Source organism: Neophocaena asiaeorientalis, unplaced genomic scaffold (assembly GCF_003031525.2).
Source record: "Neophocaena asiaeorientalis asiaeorientalis breed wild unplaced genomic scaffold, Neophocaena_asiaeorientalis_V1.1 scaffold25, whole genome shotgun sequence".
Taxonomy (NCBI): domain Eukaryota; kingdom Metazoa; phylum Chordata; class Mammalia; order Artiodactyla; family Phocoenidae; genus Neophocaena; species Neophocaena asiaeorientalis.
In genome coordinates, this window is record NW_020172492.1 from 6,256,281 (window position 1) to 6,267,046 (window position 10,766).

General features: G+C 33.9%; 1 non-coding gene across 1 annotated transcript; it reads left to right on the forward strand.

Annotated features, from left to right (window-relative positions):
* Window positions 1-8,994: 8,994 nt before the first annotated feature.
* Window positions 8,995-9,076, forward strand: LOC112395169 (small nucleolar RNA SNORD79). Its single transcript, XR_003002312.1, has one exon. It is a non-coding gene; the product is annotated as a small nucleolar RNA SNORD79 (small nucleolar RNA).
* The last annotated feature ends 1,690 nt before the right edge of the window (window positions 9,077-10,766 follow it).

Genomic DNA, 10,766 nt, shown 5'->3' on the forward strand with positions numbered 1-10,766 from the left:
TTCAGTTTTGCTGATAGACACTTGGAACATTGAGGTATCAAAGGTCTAGGAAAGGAGGAAGAAACTGGGCCATCTGAGAGAATCTCCATTATCAATATTTAGTACACTGGAACAGAAATATTCAGCTATACAACTCAGAAGAGGTATCACATAGAGCATTATTGAAAGTAATGTATCTAAAATAAATAATATGTAATTCTGTTTCAGGCTTGGGCATATAGAAACTTTATATTTTCTATAATAATTACCAAAATAAAACTTGACTGTGCCATTTCCAGTACTGTTCTCTGACAAGGTGTCTTTCAAATGGGAGGCGTACCCTTTTTATTTAGATGGATACATGAACTTATTAGATCCCTACATATTTAATAGCTGTATTGATGTCAAATCAACTGTTCAATAAGACCTAACTTTTACTCATACATTTGTTTACTTAATAAATGGAGCTCTTGCCTATGACGTAATTGACAGAATTCAACAGTATATGTAAATAAATATAATTGATAGAAACTTAATGTTCTAAAGAAGCCCATAATTTAAGTAATGATAGCATTAATCCTAAGCATCTAATTATAATACAGTATAATATAGTATGATACAGCATATAACATATAACGACACCATACAACATGACGTAACATAATGTAACACAATATAATGTAACAATGTAATGTATGACAATATATGTAATATTTGTAGTACATAAAAAGTACTATAGGGAACATTTTTATTCAAGTTAATACTCTGAAGTAAATAATCTCCAGTAGTGCTGCAGGTAGTAAAATCAACAGAGTTTGATGAATTTTTTCATAAATAATGTGATTTTCCTATAAAAATATCCTGTTTTAGGACTGCTTAGGCATATTAGGCAGTTTCCCTGATGGGCATCCTCTATACATTTCATACAGGACACTGGTTAATCTGAGGCACCTTATCCTAGCTATGGGAAATGGATAGGCTGAAGGAGTGAATTAGGCAGTTCTTACTTCATCACATCTTTCTGTGGTGATGGCACAGCATAATATGTGGTCGGACTGCGGAATGGCTCAGGGCATCATTACTTGTTAATGCTTTTTCAGGGTCTTGACATGTATTGATTTCAAAATCACTGATTAAATAACTCTAGTCCTCTCCAATTCATGTTGTCACAAAACCTGTAACTATTTTTTATTAGAAAAAGGCTAGAATAAAGAAGAATGAAATATTGCCATTTGCAGCAACATGGATGGACCTAGAGATTCTCATATTAAGTGAAGTAAGTCAGACAGAGAAAGACAAGTATCACATGATATCACTTATTTGTAGAATCTAAAAAAAATGATACAAATGAACTTATTTACAAAACAGAAATAGACTCACAGACTTAGAAAACAAACTTATGGTTACCAAAGGAGATAGTGGAATGGGGGAGGGGCAGATAAATTAGAAGTTTGGGATTAACATATACACCATACTATATATAAAATAGGTAAACAACAAGGCCCTACTGTATTTCACAGGGAACTATATTCAATATCTTGTAATAACCTATAATGGAAAAGAACCTGAAAAAGAATATATATATATGTGCATATATATATATACATATATATGTATAACTAACTCACTTTGCTGTACACTTGAAACTAACACAACATTGTAAATTATACCTCAGTTTAAAATAAAAGCTTAAAAAAAGGAAAAGACTAGAATAAAGTTTTTCATGTGTGTTAGTAGAAAAAGCCCATGTAGTAATTTTGCTATTTCTGATAACTGTAACTGATAAACTCAGTTCTTATTTTCCAATTAGTGTATGGTTACATTCAGTAGATGAAAACTATTTTCATTAAGAGATTAAAAAAATAGTTGTACTAATGGCTTCTTTTTTTTTACACTTTCTATTTCAGATTTTATGGTTAAAATGTAGGTTGCCTGGCTTCCCTGGTGGCGCAATGGTTGAGAGTGCGCATGCCAATGCAGGGGACACGGGTTCGTGTCCCGGTCCGGGAGGATCCCACATGCGGAGCGGCTGGGCCCGTGAGACATGGCCGCTGAGTCTGCGCGTCAAGGTTGCCATATAAAAGAAATAGTACCATGTCATCACTTTAACATATTGTAACTCTTAACAATAGGCAATGAAATAACAAAGCTATAATTCAATTAGAGTGAGTGGACAACTGATTGAAAAATAGTACTCACCAAAGATTTTAAAATTATGACTTTTTAATTAACTGTGTAATGGATTTTACATGCATTGTTTCTGATGTCATAATTCAAATGCATTATTGTAATATCACAAGAGTACTATAGTACGAGATTTTATTTTATATTTATCTTCATCTTACCATGGGATACACCAAAAGATGATATATAGAATTATTTTGTAAGCTGATGATTTCCAAATATGTATTTCTATCTTGGACCTCTTCTGAAATCATTATATATATATATATATATATATATATATATATATATAACTCACCACCACCAAAGTTTAATCCTACCACCTAGCCTCATTTTCTCCTCCCTGGACTGTAATCATCTGCTAATGGATATCTTTGCTTCTATACTTGTCTAGATCAGTCTATTCTCAAAATGGCAGCCCCAGTGAATGCTTTTATGAGCTAGAAACTTATTGCAACCTACCATTGAGCACATAGTAGATGCACAATTAATGTGTACAATAAGTAGGAGTAAATTTAAAAATGAGTAAATCATATAAAACTCTGTACTATGTTAGATTTAAAAGGCAGTGATGGCATGTATTAAGAACATGGCTTAGAGTGTGCAGCTCTACTAGTTTTACAAGCCAAATTTACCACATACAAGTAAAGTGTTATTAAGAAAGCTGGATTATCCATTTTGGGCCTTGATTTCTTCTTTGGTTAAATGGTCTTGACAATAACTTTTCACTAGGAATGCCAAAGCTAAATGAGTTGACATGTAAGAATTTGCATAGTACACTATATAGTCTCTTAGCAATTCTAAATAATATCTATGCACTTATTTTCACTTTCCTTTAATGTTTTCTTTGTACTTTAGGTACATCGTAAACTCTATTAGATATCGGATAGTAAAATGTTTGATAATGATTCTCTGAGCTTCTAGTGACTGTGTGACATTTAAAAGTGTTATTCTCAATATATCTTGGCACTGAAAAGAAGTAATGAATTTTGAACTTGGAAGCTAATCAGGAAGTGAATCTTGCTGTCAAAGCTAGAGGCAGAGATAAAGCATCGGGAATAGAGAACACAGACAGGTAAGTAGATTGGAGCTTTTAGGTTAGAGCAGCAGCATGGAGAAATTCTCATTAACACATAAACCAGGCAGCCAATATTTTGCCAAAATTACTGGAATGAAGCAAAGTCTTTTGCAGAATCTACGGAAAAAGATTTATTTCTTAATGTGAACTTTGAGCAATTTATAAGGCTAATGATTTCTTGAAATTAGCCAGGGCTGTAAATCAAGAGGTAGATGCTTCAGAAAGATGTTTTGAGACTTCTAGAGGATGATCCAAAGGTCCTAGAACAAGAATTCCGGTAGCTAGAAAACAGGCCATTCCCCTAACTATAGTAACTGAAATTTTTATTTATTTCTAAATGACTAAATTTTCACCTGCAAAGCTTTTTATGTTTAACTTTTTTTAATGGATAAATCTGTGCAGGTATAGATACAGCTTCTTTTTATGATTTCTATCCATATATTTGAGGGTGGATTGCAATCATCCTTATTATTACCAAATGTGGCAATGACAGCTCTTCCTAAAGTCTTAAAACTGAAGGTTCTAGATATTGATCAGTAAAGCCATTAGCATAAACACCATTCCACAGCCCATTTCCTCATTCTGCTGACTGCAAACCTCAACTGACAGATCCATTTCACTCTTGTTTCAAACTCTTTCTATCAAATACTTAATACTTCCTTCTGCTGTTCCCAAAATATTCTTGGAGAATAACTGGCTGTAAATATTCAAATATTCTTTTAAAGTAAGTTATTAGTTTAGTTACATGTTGTGTGTAAAATATTTATTATAATAACTCAACTCTATTTTTTTAAAAACTGATCTCCATTATGCCATTAGTAAATCCTATAGATAAAGACATATTATACATAGTGAGAAATTCAATTGTAAATTATCCTTTACCTAAAAGGCTAATTCCAGGTTTGGAGAGAATTTGAGATTATAAATTCGCAAATTTATGGAGAATTGTGGAGATATTCAATAACAAAAAATTTACAATTGCATATAAAATTACAGTTTGTTCAACTATTCTTTTTTGAATTTTATTTTATTTATTTACTTTTACAGAACAGGTTCTTATTAGTTATCTATTTTATACATATTAATGTATTATTGCTCAACTATTATTATTTTAATTAACTGAAATGACCCTATAATACTTTTTCCTCTATTTTTTAAATGAATACTCTTTTGTCTCTTCACATAAAAGAAACTTTGTAATTTCCTATAGAGACAATGGAAAGATAGTTCAGTCTTATTTTACAGCATGGTTGATTGAATTTTTAAAAATCTTAAATTGATACTGACAGCTTAGTTTAGGAAAGTTTCTTTCAGTTTGTAAATTCTTATAAGTAAAACTATATGGTACCCTCTTTAGTAGCTTCTCACTCAGATTTTTCTTCCTATCCTGGCCCTTGGCTTCTGAGAACTTCAGCCTTGGACGTCCCTAGACTTGGTCCCTGACCCCACCGTTACAGCAGCTTGTTCTGCTCCCCTGGGTCCTTAGTGGGCATCACTAGGAGACCATGAGCCTTGAGCTAGTGACTCCCAAGCAGGACGTCATGCAGAGCCTTCTCCAGAGAATCAAAGGCAGGCCTGGGATGCTGAATGAGGTTCACCAGGGACAGATTTTCTCCTAGGAGGCAGGTAGTTGTAAATGTGCCAACAAATCACTGGACCAGCCTGCACCCCAGGATCATCCACGGGGCATAGAGGAGGACTCCCAGGCCGAACTCCATGCCTCTACACTATGGCTCTGGGCACAAGGCTAGAGCTACTGCTTCCTGTTTAAAATCTCTCTGACAAATGCTAAAATCTGTCCAAGAATAGGACTACATGCACCAATCAAAAATAACTATCAATCACAAAGGAGTTTATATTTGTTAGCCCTCTTCCGCAAACTCCCTGCTGTGGTTCTTGGGCCTATAGAACAATTGAAAATTTTCTTGTATAGATTTAGAGTGGGGGTCACTTTTTCTTGGAGTGTTCTTAGTGTTATGCAAGACAGGAAAGGCCCATCACTGCTAGAATCTTGACTATTGTACCTACTGACAGCTATGTACAGTCCATGCTATTTAAATATGAGTGAAAGAAACAATAGCCGTGTCATTTCTCCCCTTTAAGTTTTTCCTTCAAAAAACCTATGTTCATCTTCATTGTATAATCTTACTGGTATGCATCCTTGACCCCTTTGCTCAGCAAATACCATAAAATCTACACAACATATGACTCAAAAATATTTCCTTCCTAACACACACAAAATTTGTTGGATATTCCGTGAGTTATAGCAGAAGTTTAAAAGTTCATAATTGCTTAAAGAATTCACTGAAAGGAGAAGAAAGTTTGCCTATGCACATTAATAACTCAGCCAGATTTGCTATCAACCTTCAGGGCTATCATCACAAAAAGCTTTTTTTTTTTTGAGTTTTGTGCTATTTACCAATGTTGACACCACTGACAGATGAATTCTGAAAAGTTGATTAACTGTGTTCATAATAAATTTACACTTGGTGTGTGTGTTTGTTCATTTATTAAATATTTATGTAACAGTTGGTATTTTGAGGTAATTGTTAAGATGATCAATCAAAAAGGAATCCCCTGACAAAATGAATAAATTAAATATGACATTCATTCATTTTATGATGTATTTTATAAATTGACCAAGCATATTATGGAGGTTTGGTGGCAAGTTAGAAGCAGAATCCCTATTCATAAATGATTTAATATGTATTAGCTTTCCATGTAAGATATTTCTGCAATGGTATATATTATACAGATGAGTAAAAATATATTTTAAAATATCTTAATTTATTTTTAAATAAAATTTGCTGAGATATAACATATACAAAAAATTCTACTGACTTCTGGTTTCAGGGCAGACATGTAAAGAACTTGGAAGGTGTCTCTTAGGTTCTTACAACAGCAAAAATCTCAACAAAATGAAAATCAATGGCTTTTCCTGTACCTATCAGGTAAGTGAGGCAAGGGAAACCACCACCATAAAATCTGGAGAGATGGTGGAATTTAGAGAGTCACAGGAAAGTTCTGCTTTTCTAGAGCAGAAGCTGCTCACGCCATAGTGGTAGGAACACAAATGGTAAATGACAAATTCCTGGAGACTGTGTGAAACAGCTTGCAAGTTAGAAATTCCTTAGCTGCAGTCTTGGGGGAGTTACCTTACTTTCATGGGGTTAGCCTCCAGGAATCTTACCAGGTTTTCATGGTTAAGATTCAAGAACCCCCACATCCCCTCAGAGGGGTGAGTTTTTAGATAAAACTTTAGAACAATATCCATGAAAGAAACCATAGGTAATTTGGACTTCACTAAAATGAAAACCTTCCACTCCTCAAAAGACATGTTAAGAGAATAAAAAAGACAAGTCACAGAATGGGAGATAATATTTGCAAAACACATACCTGATAAAGAATTTGGATCCAAAATATACAAAGAAGTTTTAAGTCTAACATGAAGGAAACAACTAACCCAATTAAAATTAGGCGAAAGATATGAGCAGACACTTTACCAAAGAAGGTGTACACATGGTAAATAAACATAGGAAAGATGACAACATCATTTGTCATCATGGAAATGCAAATTAATTACTACAATAAGATACCACTATGTACCTATTAAAAGGGCTGATACCCAAAACACCGACACTACCAATTACTGGTGAGAATGCAGAACTACAGGAACTCTCATTCATTACTGGTGGGAATACAAAATGGTATAACCACGTTGAAGACAGTTTGGAATTGTTCTTGCAAAGTTAAATACAGTCTTATACAATCCAGCAATCCTGACCCTCACCATTTACCTAATTGATTTGCATAAATACAGATGGTTACATATATATACACGTGTGTGTGTGTGTTTATACATGAGTTAATGTGCACATGTACCCCCTTGCTCTGTCCACTGAGAGATCCTAGGAGTGACTATACTCTGGTAGCAAAAATCATACTTTTTACCCAGATCTAGGTTTCTAATATCATTTTCCAACAAAGTAACCCCAGCTCCTTGGAGCAATGATTTTTTTTTTTTTTTTTTTTTTTTTGGGTAAGCGGGCCTCTCACTGTTGTGGTCTCTCCCGTTGCAGAGCACAGGCTCCGGACGTGCAGGCTCAGTGGCCATGGCTCACGGGTCCAGACGCTCCGTGGCATGTGGGATCTTCCCGGACCGGGGCACGAACCCGTGTCCCCTGTATCGGCAGGCGGACTCAACCACTGTGCCACCAGGGAAGCCCCACTATAAATGTACTTTTGTAGCTCAGAGTATATTTAGTATATTTAAGATCTGAGTCTAATTCCCTGCATCTAGACCTACCAGTTATCAACTGGGTGCTGGGCATTTTCCTAAGCCTCAATTGTTTATTATTTATTTTTTAACATTTGAGGATAAAACTACTTTATTGTAAAGCTTAAATGATGTATAGACATTATTTGATACCATGATTTTTGGGGAAAAAATATTCTTAAAGGATTGCTACTATAGTTTTCTACCTGCAAACAGAACTTACATAATTATGTAAATCTAGCATTTAAAAATCTTTAATAAATAAATTAGAACTGCGACTCTTTTCCATTTTCAGTCAAAACTAAAGCTCAAATCACCGAATACAAACATTTAGGTTTATATTTTTGTAAGCAGCACATTGATAACATATGTATTTGTCTAATACCAAGTCTGAGGATTAGCTTTTGATAACATCTTAACCCAATTTGGCATTTCTACGTATGCTTAAGTGTCTAGACCTATATTTTGCAGTACATATTTTCCTGATGCTGAAAATGTTCTTTATTTGTGTTCTGAAATATGCTAGCCACTACCCACATGTGGCTTTTTAGGACTTGAAATATGACTGGTGTGACTGAATAATTGAATTTAAAATTTTATTTCATGTAATTAATGTAAATGTACAATAAATAGCCACATGTGGCCACGTGTAAGTACCGAGGAAAAAAAATCTAAACCAAAAATCATTGATATCTAAATAATTCACAGAAGTTTCCCAATTACTCCTATTGTTTTTAATCAATGTCAAAGTGATCATTTGCCTTTTTATCTCGAAACTTTTTCATTGTCCCTCATTTTTTACCCTAGAATATATCTTAGTAGATAACATTATGCCAAAAGGAAAAAAAAAATCACATAAAGCTAATGGCAAACCACAGTAATCAAAAGTTTTTCTTAAACTCTTTGATATGGTTCAACAAATAATTTTGTGTTTTTAGTGTAATCTCTATGTCTTGATTTTATTATCTGTAAGATGCTGATAACACTAGGAAGACCTACTCCATATAATTGTGAATTAGCCAACCAAAGGAACGCATACATGATAACATATCATGTTTTACAAAGCATGAAGTCAGGATAATGAAGTGGTTAAGAGCAAGAGCTTGGAGGTCAAACCAGTCTGGGCTCAATGATTTGTACTGCACCGAACATACTATTTACCTGCTCTAAGTTTCAGATTCATCATCTGTAAAATATCGGTAATAATGCTGAGCTTCAAAGATGTTTGTGTAGATTAAGTAAGACAATGTTGATAAAGCCCTTGGCACTGAGTGCAGAGAGGTTGGCAAAAGGTAATAGCTCAAAAGAGCAGCCGTGTTAGTGTGGTTACTACTGCTGTTGTTATAAAAACATGAGAAATACAACTTCTTTTTCTGAGGATGTTTTTTAAGTGCTGATTGTCAAGTTGAAAGATATATCCCCCAACATATGAATTAAAAAATAATTTGAATAGACTTTGCTTTAATTATAAGACAACTACGGGTAGTGATGATTTTTTAAATGAAGCAGATGGGAATCTCTCTGAAAAAGACTGAAGATTTTAAAAAACTGAAACAGTGAAAAAAATAAATAAAATAACTATAGAACACAAAGGTGATGGGGTGTCAGAAATGGATGAATGTCCTCTGGCTGCACTGAGGCACCCATGCAGTACGTTTTTCAGCAATCTGCGCGTCCTGAGTCCCCCTTAGGCAGTAAAAGTAAGGAGTATAGTTGACTGATCCTAGAAATTATGATTAGTGGCTTGGCAACACAGCCATTTTTGTTGCCTGCTTTTTGTCTAAATTTAACATGGCAAATGTCCTAAATAAGTAAACTTTTCTGAACTCTCTAATGAAAATTAATGAGGTGGCTGGCTAAGTCACTTGGAATTTAGGGGGTTGCAGTGAAGACACATCCTCAGATGACTTTAATTTTTAGAGTTCTTCAAAGAATATACAGGAAAGTAAATGAACAGAAAGTTTTCTCACTTTGAACAGTTTGAATCACTATTTAGCCAGACATAAAACATGATGGTGTTTCTCAGGAGCTTGAAGATCATGGAGAAAAAAAAAAAAAAAAGACGTATCTTTGGCAAACCTCCAGACCAAGACTGCAGTTGCTTCCCCTAGCATCCCACAATTCAGTGGATTCAGCCCACAGCCCTTCAAAATTCTCCTTACATTTCTGTTTATTTCATGGACTCTGATGAGTCATGGTTTCAGCTAACTTTCTTCTCTTCACTTCTACATTCTCGCATCATCTACTTTCTTCCCTGTTTGAGATTTGAACTCCTTTACGAATGAATTTTTTTTTAATAGTCATTCTCTATTATAGGGTCTTTTTGTAATCAAGTAGTTACAAGAAAATGATTAGGCCACTTCCTAGCTATAGATCAGCTGCTTTGGTGCCATTTCCACTCATTGTTCATCCAGCTAAGGTTAGAGCTTCAGGGTTACATGCTACAAAAACACAATTGAAGAATAAAGTGATCTCCAGAGCAATACTGTTAGCTAGCATTGCTCTTGACCTTTCAAGTACAAATACGTTTTTCTTTTTGGTAGAAAAATATATGACAGGTTTATTTGCAGTTTGCTTAGACTCTCATCTGAAAATTTGCTCATTACATAGCTAAAAACGTATGCACATTTTTAGTCATAAACTCCTCTGGGTGTGTTAATGACATGTCAGATCTTACCTGTAATGACATGAAATCCACTTCTTAATTTTTAATCTACCATATTAAGGAAAGTACACAAAAAAACCCCAATTACTTTTATAAAGAATTAACTAGTACATTTGGAACTACATTATTTTCTGAACACAGTTCCATTTTATGATTTTTAAAAATAATTCTCTATTTCAAAACTGCATTTTTGTAGAATAAAGTTTAATAATGTCAGATTCATGAATAATATCTACTTGTGGGAAACACTGTATTACCTGTCAGTTAGAAAATTAATCAAGGTAGAATAGTTTACATTTTGATCCTTAAAGATGATGTAAATGGTATTATTTAATTAATAATATACTAAAAATTACTCATAATTACATAAATCTGAGGCTGAAATCACATTACTTGTGGGTTAGATATTTGGTGATCGAGGTCTTATCAAAGAAAAATTTCATTCAGATATTTCAAAATATTTTGCATAAAAATTTTAGGGCATAATTCATAAATCATTTTCTAGTCAAGACTAAAAACTAAATTTGTTTTTACCTACCCAATGTTATCTACAATGGACGTTTTTGCTAAAATTGTAATAAAAT